General features: G+C 38.6%; 1 protein-coding gene across 1 annotated transcript in view; it reads left to right on the plus strand.

Annotated features, from left to right (window-relative positions):
• LOC125767987 (zinc finger protein 503) overlaps positions 1-19196 on the plus strand; it is a 119607-nt gene extending 100411 nt beyond the window's left edge. Inside the window, exon 4 of the mRNA XM_049435058.1 lies at positions 2826-19196. The gene's annotated coding sequence lies outside the window, so the exon portion shown is untranslated. The remainder of the gene's footprint in view (positions 1-2825) is intronic.
• Positions 19197-19862: the final 666 nt, after the last annotated feature.

The following is a 19862-nucleotide window of genomic DNA, read 5'->3' on the forward strand; positions in this document are numbered from 1 at the left end:
AAAAATATTTGTTCATAAACTTTATTGCACGGTTAGCCCAGCTTCATTTCATTTTGCCAAATTGTGTCTGATATTTGATGCACAATTAATTGGGGAAATAATTTTCCACCAAACCACTGATGAGCTTTATTTGTTAGTTTTACGTTTCAACTCACCTCCCATTCTCTCTCTCTCTCTCTCTCTCTCTCTCTATCTCTCTCTCGCGGCTATGTCCCTTCTTTTCACTCTTGCGAGTCTAATATACCCTTCGGTTTGTTCTGTTTTCCCAAGCCAAATGGATCGTCGGTATGGGATGACAAAATGTCATCACTCTAGCCGCTCATCATATTCCAGTCACGACCTATCACGGCTGTGGTTGTGCAAATGCAAATTACGACCAAATAATTAATCACCAAGCATAAATACATGAATCAACCGCTGCACCAGCTGCCACCGGCGGTTGATGATGGTTGATGGTGAATCCTAAACCACCAAGCTCCGATTAAGGTGAATAGGTAAATTACACCGTATGAATTTAGTCCCCATAATGTTGTTGCCGACCCGCCCGGCAGGATGTTCAAAGCTTACACAGTAAAAGCATCAGGTATAACAAACTTACTAATTCCACCGGGATATCATTATGAATCCGATACATTTCCCCAGGGAGAAACATAGTTAAGCGGCGAACGAGAGCGAGACAGCGAGCGAGAGAATCGTGCATGGCGTATTTAATTAGGAAACCTCCACAGCCACACTAATTCGCGGTTTTAACTTGCTAATTCCAAAGGTGTAGATGTATCGGGGGGGAGATAAAAAAAAAGATTTTCCGACTGGGTAAGGATCGGAATGAAATATGGCAAACCCTGCAATTGCAACCCCCCCAAACCATTTCGGGTACCCACGCACACGACTCGTAATAGATAGAACCTTCTCGATTCTGTCGCGTAGTTACTGTCACCATGCTAGTGTGGCTAAAAGTACCTCCACGCTACCACACTGGTTGGTCTTTTCATGTACCTAATCCCTTCACTCATTTCCACTCGTGGCAAGGTGTAGCCCCGTAGCCGGTTTGGTTGTCTTTAGATGGTCTGAAGGGCTCCATTACTGTACATGATTGACGTCAGCCAAATTTCGCAGCAGCACACTTTTCAGCGCCGCCACAAAAGTTTCTGATTACCACCGGAAACGCTTTTCCGACCGAATTGGGTATGGTTGCTCGCGCCCAGGCAGGGCGAAACGATTTAATGACTGTGAATCGCGAAACCTTGAGGCTTGGAAAACCGGCCTTAGGGTCTTATCGTGGGCTAACGAAACGTCGTTACGATTGAGCGAATGGTCGTACTTTGATTTCATCTCAGCTTAACCTGTCGGTTCAATGGTTGAGTGTATCGTTTCAGCCCACCCGTTTGAAGGTGGGAATGGAAAATTTTCAGCTTTTCATCATCGAGCAGCAGCAGTAGCATTTTCAACAATAATACACGTTTTGAGAACGATGCTCACAGTCGGTAAAATGAAAATGAAAAATAAAATAAAACGTTTTTCAAATTACACTAGATAGTTTAAGCAATAAATTGGAAAAGAACTTTTGGAATGTTTTCTAAAACGTCTAAAACGGAAGACGTATTTATTTTGTCATTTTTACTACACCCAAATTGAGGGTTTTTGGATGACATTATTATTCGAAAAAAAAAACGAAAATATTCTTTAAATAACATTTGTTTATCATCTATACTGATTTTACCGGACATTAAATCCCTTTTTTAAATAAATTTATCTTTAGCTAACTTTAAACTAAATTTGATTTGTGGCAAACAGGTATTAACCTTTCTTATCCCATTGTGCATCGGTTTCCCGATTCCCAGCATAGTTAAAGTAAAACATTCTATTGCCACTGGGCGATGAAGCTTATGCATCGATTCGTTACACACGTGTGTGAATGGCAATCACGAACTTTCACATACACACGTATACACAATCCATACAAATAACAATCGCAATTTTCCCCGGTTCGATAGCTAAATATGAAGTGCTGTGTGTGTGTGACGAACTCTGTCAGCTTTTTCCGAGCAGCAGCTCCGGTCGATGGAGACGCCCGGTACCTGACAGTGAGCAGATGCTTGTACAGCATACCAGATTTATCGAATATTTCGTTACGGAACGTACTTGTCGAGACTTGGCGAGATACACGGGCACGTGCTGGGTGCATGTGGGTGACACTAATAGATGAACTAACCGTGGGACGGACTAGGCATGAGAATGACACGTCACGAGATGAAATGCTGTAATAGTTATGCCTTCACTGTTTGCCAGCAAATCGTCCTACACCGCTAGAAATCGTTTAATGAAAATGATTATGATGAAAACGGAAAACTACAGACGGCTTCTACATGGTTCCTTTCGGTCGACAACGCCCTTTTGGTAAGGGGATACAGAAAAAAAAACTGCACCTCAATTACCAATCATTTCACGTTCAATTGAAACGCACCCACACGGTGCGCTAGCTTTATTTGCTCACACAATGGTACAACGGTTGATCCATACTTGAAGGAGTAGTGGCCTACGTGCCGCTGAAAGTGAACACGTTCCAAAGCTCCTACACAGTCAATATTTTACCAAGCTTCTAAGTAGCGTTCGCTTCTACAATGTGGGGTTTTTTATTCGATTATGGCATACTCGTAGGCTCGTAGATTTCCTATTCCCATGTTAAGAAAAAAACGTTTCATCTACATATATGCAGCATGTGTGTTTATTTAAACAACAGTGACATATACCTTTCGCAAACAAATATAACTTTTTTTGAGCTTTTAACTTTACTAACTTCTTTTTCTTTTTTCCTTCTCTTTCAGGATTCGTCCAGATTCATCACTAATTCTTACTGAACTCTTCTCCATAGACTTGAATTGATGACGTGTGTTCAAAAACTGAATTCGTTACAAATCTTAATATGCACAGGTGAGCATTTGAAGTTCGGGGAAAATACACCAAAAATCAAACCAAACAATAATCCTCTCTGGAGAACTTTTTCTACAACTAACAGTTGTCTCTCCTTCCCCGTTTCTACCCGTAAGCCAATTCGTGGGTTTCACTTTCGTGGGCTGTTTTATAGCATCATCTCTAGTCCATCTAAATAACAGATTTCATCTGTAGAAGACGGAAAAGATTTGTACGAACCGTGTGCTAGCACGACAAAAAGAGATTTGATTGTTATCACAACCTGACGTTGGTTTGACAACGAAGGACAATTTTTCTTAAACCCCTTACATCCTTTCTGTTTTTTTTTTGTCAAGTGGGTTCAACAAACTGTGTATGTAGGATTTGATTTATTTTTTTTTTCTGTTGTTGCATATTTTCGTACCTTACACGAATGAGTAAGGTTTTACGTTCTTTTTTACGGTAGCAAGAAGCGTACAAGAACAAAATAAACCCAATTTTGATTGGGTCTGGAAGGCGTTATCCCTTCAACTAGTTCATCCCTCAAACACCTCTCACACACTCATACGGTGTTTGTGCCTGATGTTTCAAAATACAAAAAAATTGCCCAAACACATTGCGGTTTCCATGGTGTAATCAAATAGGTAAAAATCGTTAGCTCAAAAAAGATTATCCCACTTTTTGTTATCTGTTGCAATCAAGTGAAGGGTAAACGAAACCAAATTTTATTTGTGTTTGTGACGTTCGCTTGGTGGCCTTTTCTTTTTTTTTTTATTAACACTTGCGTTCGTCGTTTGGAAGCGTTCTTATTATGATTAGAAGAATTTATTTTGTTCAAAATTTCAAACAAAAACCATGTTGTTTATTTGTTTTATCCATTTCACTTGAATTTAGGTTTATGTTTAGTGATTTTGAGGAAAAAAAAACTAGTCAGCGTTTCGAACTAATTAAATATTAAGCGGAAATGAAGAAATTTAATTGTATTCCAAAGTTATTGTGCAGCTTTTCCATTTTTTTATACATATTCCTCATCTGGGAAGACGTGAAAGTCATTATGTGACATGGGAAATATATGATGTTTGATGATAAATGTTTTGACCTTAAAGCAAGTCGCAATACAAATTTATACCCAAAAAACAAATGTTTCAAAAGCTAATTCAATATGGCGGATCACAATGAAATAATTCTAATTTGTCTCCATTTTTCGTCGGTGATTTACTTTTCGATCCAAGATTTTTGGCGTGAATTAGTCACTTCTGCGAAGGGCACAATTCAATCGAAACTCTAATCTAATTATTTTGGGCGTGTTATTAAGTTGTGCTTAATCAGTTAACTAGCTTAATTGTTAACCAGCTCTCTTCGAAAATCTTGATCTAGTTTGGTGTAAAAATTAATACGATCGTGTCTGTTGTTTAAAACCCATTAAAGACCACTTCGCTGGAAATATTTTGCTTATAAAATTTGTTTCCTATGAATTGATAAAAAAACGCTCCCAATTAATTACAGCAACGCTCGCGGGTAGGCTTCACCTTTGAGTTTGATAAAATCGGTTCCATCATCTTCATAAACAAACCCGTTACCTACCACTTTTGAATGGGGTGTTTCGTGCAGATCTGTTACACAACCATTACGGCCATCATCTGAAACCCGTACACGTACTGGTTGCCCTTAGGTATACTAAATACTAATCAGATTTAGCACCTTTTTGTGCTCTGTACACTTTTCCTTAGCCATCTTCAGCATCGAACGAAAAAAAACTTTCAGATGATCGGTAGGTGCCAATGCTAAAATGATGTGCTTTTGCATAAAATTTAAGATAAAACTGTTTGATGTCATTACATCGACATTTAAAAACTGCATCAAAATTTAATGCAAATTCTCTTCTCTTCTTCTTATTGCACAACAGTTAACAACGAAAGAAGCACAATGGAAACATTAAAAAAATGCAACAACAAAACTCACCTTACAATTAAAATGGTAGTGTCCTTTAGCAATGTTTAATTGCTCGATAACTTACTTTTATGAAAAGTGGAAATTACAAAGCACGAACCGAAGCCAACTCAAAGGCACACACAACTTGGTCTAATTAAAACTTTCCGAATTGGTTTCTTTTAATTGCCCCTTCACATTACGTGGGCTTCAGGTCAGGTGGTGCAAACCATTCATACACTTTTAATGCACCTTTCCCGGTGAAAACAGTTTCTTGAAAATTTATCTGCCCTTCCGCTACTGCTGAATGAACTGCCTGGTTTTCCCTTTTGTCTAACGCTTGCCAAAAAAAAACCCATATGGAAGGTTGTCTCACGTTTGAAAACTCTATCATACAGTTTTGAATGTTTTTTCCCCCCACTCTATCCGATGTATGTACCTTTTGGGAAAGTTTCTTTATTTGCATTAATGACCAGCTAAATGCTGGGATCAGACGAGTAGAGATTGACTTTCCGATTTAATCCCATTACTTGCACAAACTAAACCCAAAACCCAGTTCCCAGAACGTTTCCTTTTTGGGTTGTTGTAGTAAAAGTTTTATTTGCTTATCTGTTTGATGTTTCTGGACGATTGTGTTTTAACCTTGCTACCAAGAACTGTATTTCGCACAAACGTATTCGATAGCTGAAGATGTTTTTCGCTTGCTTGTCACATGTGCCAAAAATCAAACAGCGGGCTGATAAAGTTTTGAACAACAAAATAGCATAACTTTATCGAAAAATGACTTGACGACGTAACATTACAATTGAACTAACTCTACGCTAAAGACAAAAACTACAGACTCAAAACATGTAAAACGTGACCAACTTTGGTGAACTTCGAATTTTCCACAACATATCCTACATACGAAAACAAATAAAAAAAAAAAGAGTTTTCTAAAATAATTTATACAATTTATTTTACAATAAAATTCCATACAATAAGTTTCCATTTAACTTGATGGTGTAAAATTCGAGATTTGTTGTAAAGAAAATTAATTTTTGTTCATTTTTTTCTTAAATATCTTCTTACAAACAAACGATGGCGTAAACGATGGTGGCAGACAGGGATGAAAATTGTGAAAAATCGAACACTATGCGCGATAGTTATTCTTTTCCCAAAACACCGAAACACATGCATCCAATATGCATGTAAAACGCAAGATGTGTTTCGCTTTTAGATCCAACGTATCCAACACAACTCGTAGTCACTGTACTGTAGGTATTCATCAAACGAAACAAACAAAAAATAACCCCAAAAAAAAGTACAAAATAAGTGTGTAAAAAAATACCAAAAAAAAAAGTAACAATTAGAAGGAAAAACGTGTGTGCATTAACATTACCCAAACCCGGTGGACTACCGTTAAACGGTGGACCACTATTTAGCAAAATGAATATTTAACGCATAACAGTCAATTGTACTATTAGAGCTAGCGGTGAATTTGTGGCAAGCGTTTGCCAGCGTACTGTGGGAAAACTCTCGCAATTTGTGGACAGTGTGGACGATTTGCTCAGTCGCATAATAGAACGGTTTGCCTACGGGCAAACAATAGGAACTTTGGGCTAAAAGGTATACTGGAGCAAAACGGTCCTAAATGGTGGCGAATGGTGGCGAAAGTTTTTCACCCAACAGCAGCAACAACAACGCACCTTTCTTTGAAAGCATACAAGGCAGGTATCGGGCGCACAGTGCGTCTATATGGTGCAATCCGGACCAACAGGATTTTGCCCGCTTCTTTTTTGCTAGCTTTTGAGGGCGTATATTTTGATATTGGCTTTGGAACTTGATGCATAATAGTGTTGAACTAAAAATGGATTTTGGATAATCTTAGACGGACGCGGCGTTTAGCGTGAACGAGCGTGTTAGATGAATAATGAGTTAAGTCTTAGCTTGTTGTCTACTAAAAAAAGACAGTAGAGATTATGTCAAGCTATTCTTTGTATTGTGTACATTGTGTCGTCGCCAACCATGGCATATAGTATCAAAATTGTATTTGTATTTGACTAGATGTAGAAAATCATCATTGACCAATTAAAATGTGTCCCTGACGTGTGTACCAAGCAAAAGGGTGACGATGACAGAGCACCGGTAATTAAATTATTTACACCCATTTGTAGAGCTGCATGGATACGGATGTGATGTGAACGGATTGGGAGAGATCAACTATCGTTTAGAAAACACCTCGTACGAGCCATCACGAAGCTCGGTTGGAGCCATCTAAGCCCGCAGCTTGGCGATACACTCGTACACAAGCATCGTTTGTAGTGTTGTCCGTTTACTATTACAGCCCTGCCAATCCTGCCACCACCGTCGCCATCAACTGGTGAATAATTCAATTTTATTCCAAAATAAACAACAAAAAAACTCTTAGTAAAACGATCAAATTTATGAAAAGCCGTTTTGTGAGCCATGCCGTAGCACATATTTTCCCATGTTAGGCACCGATCAGCCCCGGCAAACGGTTATCATCGTTCGGTGGAAATCATCTACCACAAAAACACACATACGCTCGCATGCCCAGTATTTATGTGATAATGTTTTCGAACCCAAACCTAAGAGAGAGAGAGAGCGCCTTTGCATCGATAGGAACCGGGAAGATGGACCGAACGCAACGAGGCGCACGGTCATCCTTCTTGTATCGGCAAGCGTCTGTACACAACACAGCGCTGACACTTTCCTGCTCGAAGCATAACCAACCTTACGCCGGATAGAAGTGCATAGTGAAACAAAAACAAAAATATGTGAAAAGAGAAAAGAAGACGAGATCATGTAACAAAAAACCGCTGGCTGGAAGCCGGGGCGTAGCTTGGCCATGCTTCGACATACACACACGAAAGGGTCAGAGACATTGAAAACTTATCTGGAGCCACGAATATGCTGGGCATGCATGGGCGGGTGGTTTCAAGGGGTAATGAAAAGTTGGAGTACTCAAGTAACATGTAACTGCTTCGGTATGTGCTGGTTTCTTTTTTTCTTCTTCAAGAAAATACGGTACGATTAGTGTATGACTAATCGAGTATTCGATCGGTCAACTCTATCGGTGAACTTCAAACCGTTTTTTTTATTGTTATTTATTTATGTTAAATAAACATCAGATTAATTTAAAAAGGAGTTTTTCTTAACTTAAAAATTATTAAAGAATAAATTTAAAAACAGACTTTATTTTAAAAAAACGAAAATCGTATCTAGTAACTGAAGTGGAATAACTGACAAGAATTGTTTTGAAAATGAAACTAAAATTTTGTTAAGACTCGAAACGGGAAAGGAAAAAAGTACTAAAATTATTTGAATTTTCAAACATACATACACATATACAATACGAACAAAAACCGAACTCCATTAACCATAAAATTGTATTGCTTTCGTAATGGCACATGTGAAAGTGTAAAACTTTTTCTCGCATAACGATGATGACGGACTTAAACATTCCTTTTGCCTTAGCTAAACTCAACCACTCAGCCGGTGCTTATTCGCTCTTCGATCAGTTGTGGGTGGGTGTGTAGGTAATTGTTTCCTTTCACTCCATTTACACTTGACACTTTGCAAACGTGTGGCAGCAAAACCCCACAAGCCAATCATGCATTTGCAATAGCTCGAACAACACACATCCACATCCAAGTGCATCACCGAATGCTATCCACCTGCCAATAAAAACGAGTTCGTCCAGCACTCGTCAACCTACCTCTCCCCCCCCCCACACACACACACACAACACTCCAAACACTCCATTGAATGCTGCTGGATAACTTTCATAAACTTATCATTCATAAATGATTCATGATCTGCTTATGCACACGTACTCCGTACAGCTTCGTACGGGGTGCGAAGGCGGACTAACATTTCCAATCCATTGCCATATCCTCATTTCTTCCAGCTGCACTATTTCCGGTGGTACGGTGGCAGGGAAAGGAAAAGCGAGACATGTGGTGCCGGTGGCTGTGGTAGTTTGTGTCTATCGTTCCACCTTCCGTCTTAGTTCTGTTTAACGGCATTTTCCATCGGTGGCAAAGGAGTTTTAGACGTACGTTATGAGCTACCGATCATGATCATGCTGCTGGGGTGGGTGAGGAGCTTTTTTTCCTATTTGCTCTATTTTATTTTGTTTTCTACTGCAACTTCCTCGTACGCATGCGGTACTAACACAATACTGTTCAGGCGTTTGCAGCAAACACCATTTTAAGCAGTCTCCCTAAACTTCCAACTGTTTATGTTGGCATGTGTGTGTGAGTATGTGAGTATTTTCCCACCCCCCACAAAAGTCACTCATAACCTGAGCAACGTTCAGACAAACGGACGTTTCTGACAAGTTTTCAACTAGTTTTGCTATTTATTCTCCTACGATAGTGGAAAACATATCTGCACAATCATCGTTCATGTGGTGTTTAGCGAATTTGTGTTTCATTTTCCTTTTTTTCTGTTGCTTTATAAACTTTGTAAACTATACTAAAATTAATATTCTGTTAATAGCATATTTTAACTATATTTTTTATTTTATGTTTTTAATATACAACGACATCTTCCCAATATGTATGTTATATTGTCCTGAAACTTTTTTTAAACCTGTTATAATTTTTATAAAGAAGAGTTAAAGATACAACAATTCTTTGTAGATTTTTAAACTACAAATTGATCTAGCGAATGATCAGGTTAATTGAAAAGAAAATATTTCAAAAACAAAACATTAAACCCGATTGAAGTTAATTATTTCCCAAACGCCGGTCTGTTGATTTGTTTCAAAATAGAATTTCAATAGAACCAAATGGAAACTAAAACCTAAAAGCGAATATGGTACCAAAATTTATCTAATTACAAAAGCCCACCCTACCCTTTTGTACTTATAACGAACCACAGTGCAATCAATGGACTTGTCGACTATATGAACAGATAATGGCAAACATTGGTTCAAATGTTAGCGTTCAAATCCTTTCACCATTCGCTTCAACGCAATATTCAGCAGTTCAATCAATCAGTAAGCGCACAATGTCACAGGCAATTAAAATTTAGTTCCACCTGGCCTTTTTGTTCTCCTCGTTATCAATCATCGTGCATACATGGAGTGTCGACAGAAGAATAAAAAAAAAAAACAAACAAAATTACTTCATGAAGAAAACCGCCATATTGTCGCGCGTCATTCAACAGCCTATCATGACCTTCAACCTTGAGGTGAGGGATAATTCATGTTCCTGTTTCAAAAATCCACCCAACATACCATCTACCTCGCTGCCAGCTGAAAACTCGAATAGAGCACAAAATGGCTCTCGTCGTCTAATTTTACAAAGCTCTTAATTTTCACCACCACGTCAGACGATCCACACTTTCACCATGCAACCAACCTAGGATAATCATTCGATCTACCTGGTTGTGGGGACCTACGGTACGGGACGGTGGTGGTTGGGATTTAATTTCCCATCCAAATAATCTCATTATCGTTATTGTTCGCGCTGCCATCTAAAACGCCATTAAAACACACACACGCTTGTACGTACGTTCGGCGGCAAGGTATTAGCAGCTTGTCCGCTGTCGAGCTTTACATGAATCATGATACCTATTCGCTTAACCGTGCAGGTGGAATGGAGAACGAACATGAACAAGCGAGACAAAGATAGAAAGAGAATGTGCAAAAACTGTGAGAGCAAGGGAATGAATAAGATTTGCTACTCCGAAATGGCTGCCTGCGAAAGTGTGGAACCCAACCCAACCCAGAACCTTCACCGTGTCAGCTGATGGAGATTAAAGAAGTTACCCCGTAGAACTGGAAGGTTCTCGGAAGGTGAGAATAGTACACGAAAGGGTACAGGAAAGGGTAGGCAGGCCACAACCAACCGGCCACAAAATCGGATCAGTTTGGCCCGGGCTGAAGCAGGTGGGCTATTTTTAGATTTCATTCATCAAATTTCAATGCACCTACACTTGAAGTGCAGAGTGTGTCCCTGCTGTCCTCACTTGGGATGGGTTTCACCGCTGGTACCTTCTCAGCTTACCGAACGAATGACACAAACGGACGGTCACTCGAGTAGCTTCACACAAGCACATTCTTCTTTCTTCGCTCCGTTGAGCACGACAAAGATTGATGCCATGCGCCAGCGCCACCGAATCGAACAAAAGATGGTCCAGACAACAGCCAAAAAAAGGCTAAAGAAAGACAACCTTCGCACAGGTGGTGATACACTGTACACTGTGTGGGAATGGGAATACAGCACATCCTAACCTCGCGACAAAGGAAACCTTTCCTGTTGGGGTTTTTGTTTCACATCCAACCGAATAGCTTTGTTTAACTGTTTCATTTTGATTACAAAGCTTCAGATGGAGGTTGCTTTTTGGCTGTTCATGCTTGCTTCAGTTCTACTTCACCGTGTGCCGGTGTGTCCTTTCACAAGGTACATACAAGCCAACACAGAAGACATCAAACGAGCAGAATAGGTGTGGCTTTGTTTAGATACTACAAGCATCAGAGCGTGTAAAGCATTAGAAGGATGTTCTATTTTTAGCCTGTTCTCTATCCACTCCGTAGGAAGGAAGATCATCTTCTCTGCAAATTCCAAACGAGATAGGCTACTTTCGAGCGAAAGCATGCCAGGTAGCATAAAAGCGAAAGGCGTTAACGAAAGTAAAGTTCGTGCAAAATGCACGAAACTGGTGACATTTTCCCACCCACACACACACAGAGTGCCGATGGGATCACGTCACGTCAGGTTGTTAAAATACATTTGCTCCCTTATTATGCAGTGTACCTCAAACACCTGTACGCTTCGGTGCGTTCGATGTGAAAAGATATGCTAATTTTTTGTACAATACATTTTTTTTTGCATTATGTTTTGAGTCTTTACACATTTTACTTTTCCAATGTACCAAAAGTTATGAAGCCGATAACGGTAAATATAAAAAAAACTTTTCATCACCGTTAATCTAACAATCAATGGAGACGCCCAGTCACCCATGCTGACTGACTGGCTGCGTACTTTATTTCATGCAGCCACATGTGGATGTGTTCGGCTGTACATAAACATTTGCTCCGTTGTTCGACCATACACACTCATTGTCGTTTATCATCGGGCAAGGTATGAAATCTGCTAAACCACTGTAAACTACAAGCTTCCAACATCAATGGACTTCCTGGAGCGAAATAAAGGTAGAATGAAAGTGAGCAGGGTTTAAGTTCTCATGTGGCAAAGCTTAGCAGCATGGATTAGTACGATACGAAACCTGCACAGATTGCTTGTTTTCCAGACTGTTCTTGACAATTGGGAATTCTTCCGTTTCTTCTCCATCGCACACCCGATGCATGGATAAAAATAGCAAACGGAAAGAGTTGCATAAATAATCAGTAACATGCAAGTTCTCGTATTCTCCACATACCCTGGCTTATATTTAAAACCTTATCCTTTCCAGGTAGTATGTTTTCGTTGAATGGTAGAGAAAAGAACGTGATGCCAACATGCAAATACAACCGGATGATGTTGCATTAGGTTGCCTTTAATCGAACGATGGGAATGACGGTGGTTTCCCCAAATTCTTTTTTGTCACTTTGTGTGGGTTACGATTGATCTGGTGCACCGGGAAGCTTATGGAGTGAAGTATTACCTGCTTTACTTGTTTTCAACCAAGTCTGCAGTTGTGCTTCGAGACAATGTGCAATGTAAAATTAATGATAAATACAGTTTAAAAACGGCTCCCAATTGTTTTTCTTTGTTTGTTTTTTTACCTTGAATGTTTTAACAAACTTTTATGCCAAAAACTTTAATAAAAATGTCTTTTAGTCTCTTTCTTCAGCGAAAACATCAATTTATAGTATACATTCTAGCTCACAATACTTTAACTCGCCTCATTCAAAAAAAGCCTTTGTGGCTCTAGTTCTCCGAATTTAAGAGTTTCTTTACGCAACAGATGAAGAATGTGGTAAACAATACTCAAAACACAACGCTCATTACCTAATGATAAATTGCACCAGGGAACAAACAAGTTTCTCGAAATTCCAAGTTTCCTTTGCAAAGAACTTACAACTTAGGGACTTGCAAAAAACCGACAGAACTCGTTTAATGTGAGGTCGGTCAACTTTGTACAAGATTCCTATTATGATGTCCATCCTAACTCAACTTTTGTTGCCACTGATTTCGCAGAAGAGCGTTGTTAAAGTTTCTTGAAAACGACTGCACTTATATCTAATACGTCTTTAGTAAATCTACTGTGGGGGCTGGACATTTCTTCGTTTTTACACATTAAATCTAGATGTACGTTGAATGTGAACGATCGGCACATATTTATCTACCGGTGTTACTATCGCATAATGGCAATGCGTACAAAGTATCACAATTGAATTTTCGTGCTTTGCCGTGTTGTTTGCCAACAGCACCCCAAAAGCAGAAAAGACATCAAGAGTGCAAAACGCTGCCATCTGTCAAGCTCAATAAATAATCCCAATGAGCACTTCATTAATGAAGTCACATGTTTTGCAGTGCAGCGCAATGGCAGTAAAAAAAAAGAATACACATTACATGAAGTAATTCTAATAGTAATAGGAACCCCGCAATGGAATCTTTAATCCACCAATTTATTACTAGGAATTACTACGGAGTCAATTCTGGAGTTTACTGCTGGATCAACTTCGTATTTCTGCGGAGTCGACAACAGGAATAAACGCTAAATTTTTCATCGCTCTACCACGGGTTTTCAAACTGTTTTTAAATGACTTTTTTCCAGTTTAGCTAAGATTTACTTGTAAAATTACAAGTCCTTATATTTTGTGGTATTTTTACACATGTTTTCGCAATATTTTGAACAAATTTTCACACGTGTTAGAGCAGTTTTTTATGAAAGATTTTTCAAATTGAAGTTTTTGATAGATTCCTTCTAATTTTTTTGTTGATAGATTTCTTCTAAAGTTAACGTTGATGTTATTCACTTTATTTAAACTGTTTTTCTAGAGGATATCCATAATTTTTCGCGTGTTTACAATAGTTAGTGCTCCGTAATTTAGGAAAGATACCCTTCCTGTTCTCTTCTGTTCTCTTCTTGTTAATACTCTCTATAATAAGGAGTTGGTTCGGACTCCTTTCCGGAATGTGCCTGAAGTGGATTACTCCGACTTTGGAAAAAAATGAAATTTACCCATCACTAAATGCTAGTGTTATTTTTAACAATGATTTGTTTCCTTCCAGGAAAAATAGAAATCGTAAACCTTTTACCATTTTAAAAGGCCAACCAAATTGTACTGTTATACAAAAATTTATTTACCCTCTATCTCTCTTTACAAGAATATCTCCACAAATCTTTTTTCATTCAGTATGTTTGACTACTTTATAAAGAAATGTACTGAAATTAAACAAATCAAAATCCATACAATGTAATTTTAAAATTAAAACTTAGTTGGAAAATGTTAAAAAAAACACACACATAAATAACAACGATGCACAGCTACAAAACAGGGAAAACAATATAACCAACTGCCTCTAACAGTTCCATTTTCTCACTATTGTATCATTTAATTATTCACGCATTGAATGGTAACCTTTTGGAGTAAACTTGTTTCAACGTTGACACCTTGAAGCCATCGTTACCGTGCCGGCTAATTCTAATTCTGATTAATTTATTTATCCTCTCTAATTGGCTCAATTGCAGGTAAAAAAGTAAACCCAACACTAATTGCATTGGTTCACGAAAAGAATGTGTTAAGGAAATGTGGTTTTCTCCCATTTAACAGAGAAACTTTAATAATACTTGTTTAGTTCTCAAACGTAAGCAAACATATCTTACTTCAGATAATGCAAACTTAAGTTAACATGGAAGTGTTTAACTAGATGAAATTGATTGGTGCTTCAATATGCTATAGCAAAAACTGCCTTCTGGGAAAATGTGTACAACGAGATTACTTTTATTGCTCTTCAAAAGCATCAAAACTCCGATCCAGTATATAGTTCAGCACCAGTACGCAACGAAGGATGATTTGACAAACCCACCATGCTATTTGGCTTCCCGAAGACATTCTGACTGCAAAGCCCTTGAACTGTGTGTCTTGACATGCGAAGATTTACCTTTCCGCTTTTGCAAAGTCCCACCCACCCACGCAAACACACACACTTTTCCTCATTCATTGGAATTGTTTTCCACCGGAGTTTATCGTTTTTTTTTGCATCCCGATGTTTGCGTGTTTAAATTTATTCTCACCGGTAAGGCTTTGTTGCCTACGCGCCACCTTCAGCACGTTAAGGCGCGTTAAGTGATGTAGCTGTTTGGTGTACGTTGCCTCGAATTGTGTTCATTGCTCGGTGGAAATGAAAACTACACAAAAACGTCCGCCATGATGACAGTGAGGCTATTGGGTTCACTCTCTTTTTTTCTGCACCATGGCACAATCGGGGTATCGGGGAAAAAGAAATTAATCAAAATGTAATTAAAACACACAAGTCAACTAACCAACCGGCATGGCTAACGACGGTATGGGTTGGCCATTTGATCTTGACCGCCTAGAAATGCATAGTGGCCGGCCCCTAAATTGGCATTTAATTTCTTTTTTCAAACAAACGTTTACCAATGCAAAATGGGAGCTTTTGACGGCGATGATCAATAATGTGCACAGCAAACAACAATAAAATGTCGCCCGAAGGTGTCAAATTAACATGCTAAGTGTTATACAAACACCATTTTACCTTACAATGATCCGTCATTTTGAATTCGCTGTTTCAAATGGAAGCTTTTAAAATTTAAACGCTTGTAAAAGAAGAAACATTTATTACACTTTTTTCAATCGGAAATTTAAAATCAAACATGCTTACTGCTCAAAACAAACCTATTCTTTTCCGTGGAACAAAATGTCACACTTAATTCATTTTTTCAAAACAAACACACGTACACACCACCCGTTTTTATTTACTACAAAGTGCGCTAATATCTTCTAGTTTTATTGCCCAAAAACCTGCTCAAAAATGCTGACGTAAAGACAGTCACATTGCTAGCCAGGTTGGAAAACAATCATGAAAAGAAAGAAATGATATTTACACGGTTTTCCCAAAGAAAACTGTTTCAATCTGTTTTACCGCGCCCGAACCTTGCCCCCTTGAACTGGCCCACGGATTGGGTGACTGTGATTTATGACTCCCCTCCACGGGGGAATAACACATAGTCACGAACGCACACACACATCTTCCTGATACGTGGGACTCGTCAGCAATATCTGGCTGATGGTTTTTAACTTTCACCTGTTGCTTAAGCTTTACTGGTGAAAGAACGGAAAAGCACTGACTTCTTTTTCTTTCTCTCTCTCTCTCTCTCCTGGCACTGCCTAACGGAGACGTTTTATGTGAATTGCAGTTTTCTTTTTATTTTATAGTAAAAAAAAACAAAGAAAACTTCCACCATATTCGAACATAAAATCTTGGACGCCACAAACAGGGCACCTTTCAGGATATCAGGTGTTTTGCACGAAAAGCTATTTTTAAACTCCTGTCACAAGCTTTATCGAACAATACTCCCTAACACAATCCACCGATAGAATCGTTTATTCGTTTTTTTGTTTTTGTTTTTTGAGACTATTCAAAGCAAAAGCTTCGATCTCTAGTATCCGGACCGTTTTAAAACTACCATTCAATTGGCTTTTATTACCTTTTGTCTGTGGATTATATTTCTGGTTAATTGATTTAACTCACCATAAAAGGAAATGTTTTTACTTGCTTTTTTTTTTGTTTTGTTCGTGTCAGCTTTTTTGTCCTTTGCATTGTATTTCAATCTACTGTCATTTTCTTTATCTTAGCTGACATTTTCACATCTCAACCGTTCGCCTAGTGGTGGGAAGTGTGAAGCGAAATATCACGACCCTTAAAACGGGCTCAAACTCTCCAAAGGCTAACCGTCGAGCTAACACACTTTGGTCACTTTCGAAGTGAAAATAATGAAATCAATGAACGTAAATTGATTTATATGATTCCGTGTCCGATAAACGACATCAGAAGCGATGCGATGTTGGTGCGTTTTCGTTCGATACGTCCACCAGTGCGCCGGAATGTTTCGATCACCGTCACCAGGCTATCTATTGACTTCTTTTAACTTTTTTACTGCAGCCGAGGCGGTTAACATGGCAGCTTGTTCAGAACCACCGTCTCAACAGATAGGAACAATTGTTTCGTTTTCAACAAATTCATTATAAATTTTTGATGATACTTTGTTGTCGTTTAAGTATTGTTTTGTAATAAATTTTTGATTATTAATATTTTATTTTGCGTGGTTAAAACGGTCATGCCGTTATATTACATATAATATTGAAGATATTACAATTGATTACTAAACATTTTTTCATAAGTTTGTCACTTTCAATTATCATTTAATATGCATTGAACTATTTAAATTCAAGTTAATTATTTTTATTTATTAACATTTTTGAACTAATCCCAGCATTTGAAAACGCTTGAAATTATTTATTCTCAAATAACGTAAATAATGAAATAAATTTAACATTTGTCAAACTGTTCGAAATTATTTCATTTTCTATGCTAAGCATTAAAAGCTCAATTTACAATGGTTTTGAATAAAGAAAAAGTTTTCTCGTGTTCACTATGCTTGTTGGATGCTTTATATATTGGTTAAACCCATTTCTTATTATAATATCAGTTAATTATAGTGACAACTGCAATCCTTTACATATTATCTACTTCATGTAGATAACATTCAAAACTTTTCCAAGCCTATTACGTATATGTTTCAAAAGGATTTTATCAGCTCCAGATTGGAAAATAAATTTTGAGAGAAAAAAAACTTTGACCACTTTTGATCGGCAGATAACCGAAACGGGTAGTTTTTTAAGTAGGATTTAACAAATTTACGACACGGTACGTTTATCCACCGATTGTTTGCAAAAGGTTCGAATGCGAAATTGCTTCAATTACCATCGAAACCAAAAGATAGGGAAGCGGTTGTCGTCTAAGACCACTCACCTTTACAGAGCAAAACAAAACAAAAAAAAAGATGTTCCCCAACATTAGCCAATCGACACTTAACGGACAGCTGAATGGAAGGAAAAAGCACTGGAAAATTATTACAACACAAGCCGGCCACTGTAAACGAAATCCAATCTCACCAAAGGCCGGCTCATCGTAAAATCGAACACATTATTTGGCGCAACAAAAAAAACAAAGATATCCACATGCCACAGTAGTGGTAAAGCGTCGGAAAATCACTTCCCAAACCCAAGCCGTATTTCGCCGTCATGGGCTGTGAACTTTTATTGGATCATTGTTTTTTGGAGGAGTTTTTTTTTGTTTGTTTGTTTTGTTTTTTTTTTGTTTTCGATTTGGTCTGTTTTCCCATCAACCAACGCATTCGAATTGTGTTCTGTTCGTTTGGTTTCTCACGTTTCTGGAAGATGCCTAGCAGCTATGGTTTATCCTGAAGATGAAAATATTAAACCATTTTACAGCGAAATTAGATTAAACCTCGACCGTTCGGGTACACCCGCAGCAGTTTGACACGCGCACACCAGTGCCTGGTGGAAAATTGTCGGGAAATGTATTTTTGACGCTCGAGATAACGCGGCACACGACGAGACCATTCTGGCTATCATACCAGACGATGGTTTTCGAACGGGAGGGGAGGGGGCGAATAAAAGGGTTTTTTGTCTTGGTTTGCGTCTACGAGTCGGTGAACCGATGCCGAAAAGTTTGGAAAGCAAGCACAAGAAGCTTGCGCAGATATTTTCCTTTTAGGCGAATGATAAATAATGGCAAAGAAGCTATCCCCATGAAACGGCCATGTCTCTTTCTCGTTTGCCTGGCCACAGTCAAAATGTGGATTTTAGAGTTGGTTGTATTTTTTGTTTGTTTGTTTTCCGTTACCAAGCCATCGTTTCCATGTCTACATTCAACAAGCATCTGCAGCACGTGGCACCACTCATCCAGCGCATCTTTAATACAAATTAGTCTTTCCTTTTAAGGCGAAGGTTTGTCATCAATTTACCACCAAAAACTCAACAACAACCATTAAAGCCGGGTGGAATAATAATCCGGCCGGCGTAGTAAAAAAAAATTTATAACATTTTTTTTTTGGCCGCCACACACTGTCTTAAGGGCACTTTTGGTCGCATAAACAATGGTAAACTATGGGGAAGAGAACTATCTTAAATTTGTGAGTTCCGGGTTCGCAAAAAAGTAACAACAACGAAATAAGAATAAACAACACACACACACACACAAAACCTTCCCCAAAAGTGGCAATATAGCAAAGAGGAACATACCATTCATAAAATTCAATTTGTTGCACCTAATTAGGATGGGATTGAGAAGGAAACGCCGGCACGCATCGTTCGGAAAATGGTTCAAACCACTTTTCCACGGGTTGGGTCCTTTCTTTACCAACAGAGAAAGAAAGAGAGAGAGAGAGAAAAAGAAGAAGTCCGAGGAATGAAGAGAGGATTAAATCACAAAATCATTCCACCGGTTTTCCTTTTCACGGTGGTGAGCGACGGTTAACCTTTTTCGGAAAGATTTCCCGAGACAAAAAGCTCGCGGAAGGTTTCGACCCGCGTGATGAAAATGCATGCCATTTTCTTTTTTTGTTATTGCTTCCCACTGTCTCGATGCTACGTGGCCATCAGCTGCTCGTAAAATAGAGCGCACAGAAAGATCCCGTTTGCATTTTTTATAGCACATGAAAACGGAACATTTTGCCCCGGGGTTTTGTGACCGGGCAAAAATACCCTTCGCATGGCAAGGTCAATCATGAAACGGTGGCAAAAGCCATATCCTCTCATATTTCGTTGCGTTATGTTTTTCACCCACGCTTTTTTATTTTTCCCTTTTCTATTTTTCACTCTGTTGAACGACTGTTGAAACGCTTATGAAAGCGTTGCTTCACGATCATGGCGCAAAGTGATAGGAGGTATTATCCATTTTATATGACAGATCCCCCGCCCCATTCCGGGGAAGATCTTAAGAAGATTGTCTGGTGTTCGTTGTACCTAGCACCGGGTTTGTATTAAAGATTTACCAAAAGTCCATTAAAAT

This window comes from Anopheles funestus, chromosome 3RL (assembly GCF_943734845.2).
Source record: "Anopheles funestus chromosome 3RL, idAnoFuneDA-416_04, whole genome shotgun sequence".
In the NCBI taxonomy this organism is placed as follows: domain Eukaryota; kingdom Metazoa; phylum Arthropoda; class Insecta; order Diptera; family Culicidae; genus Anopheles; species Anopheles funestus.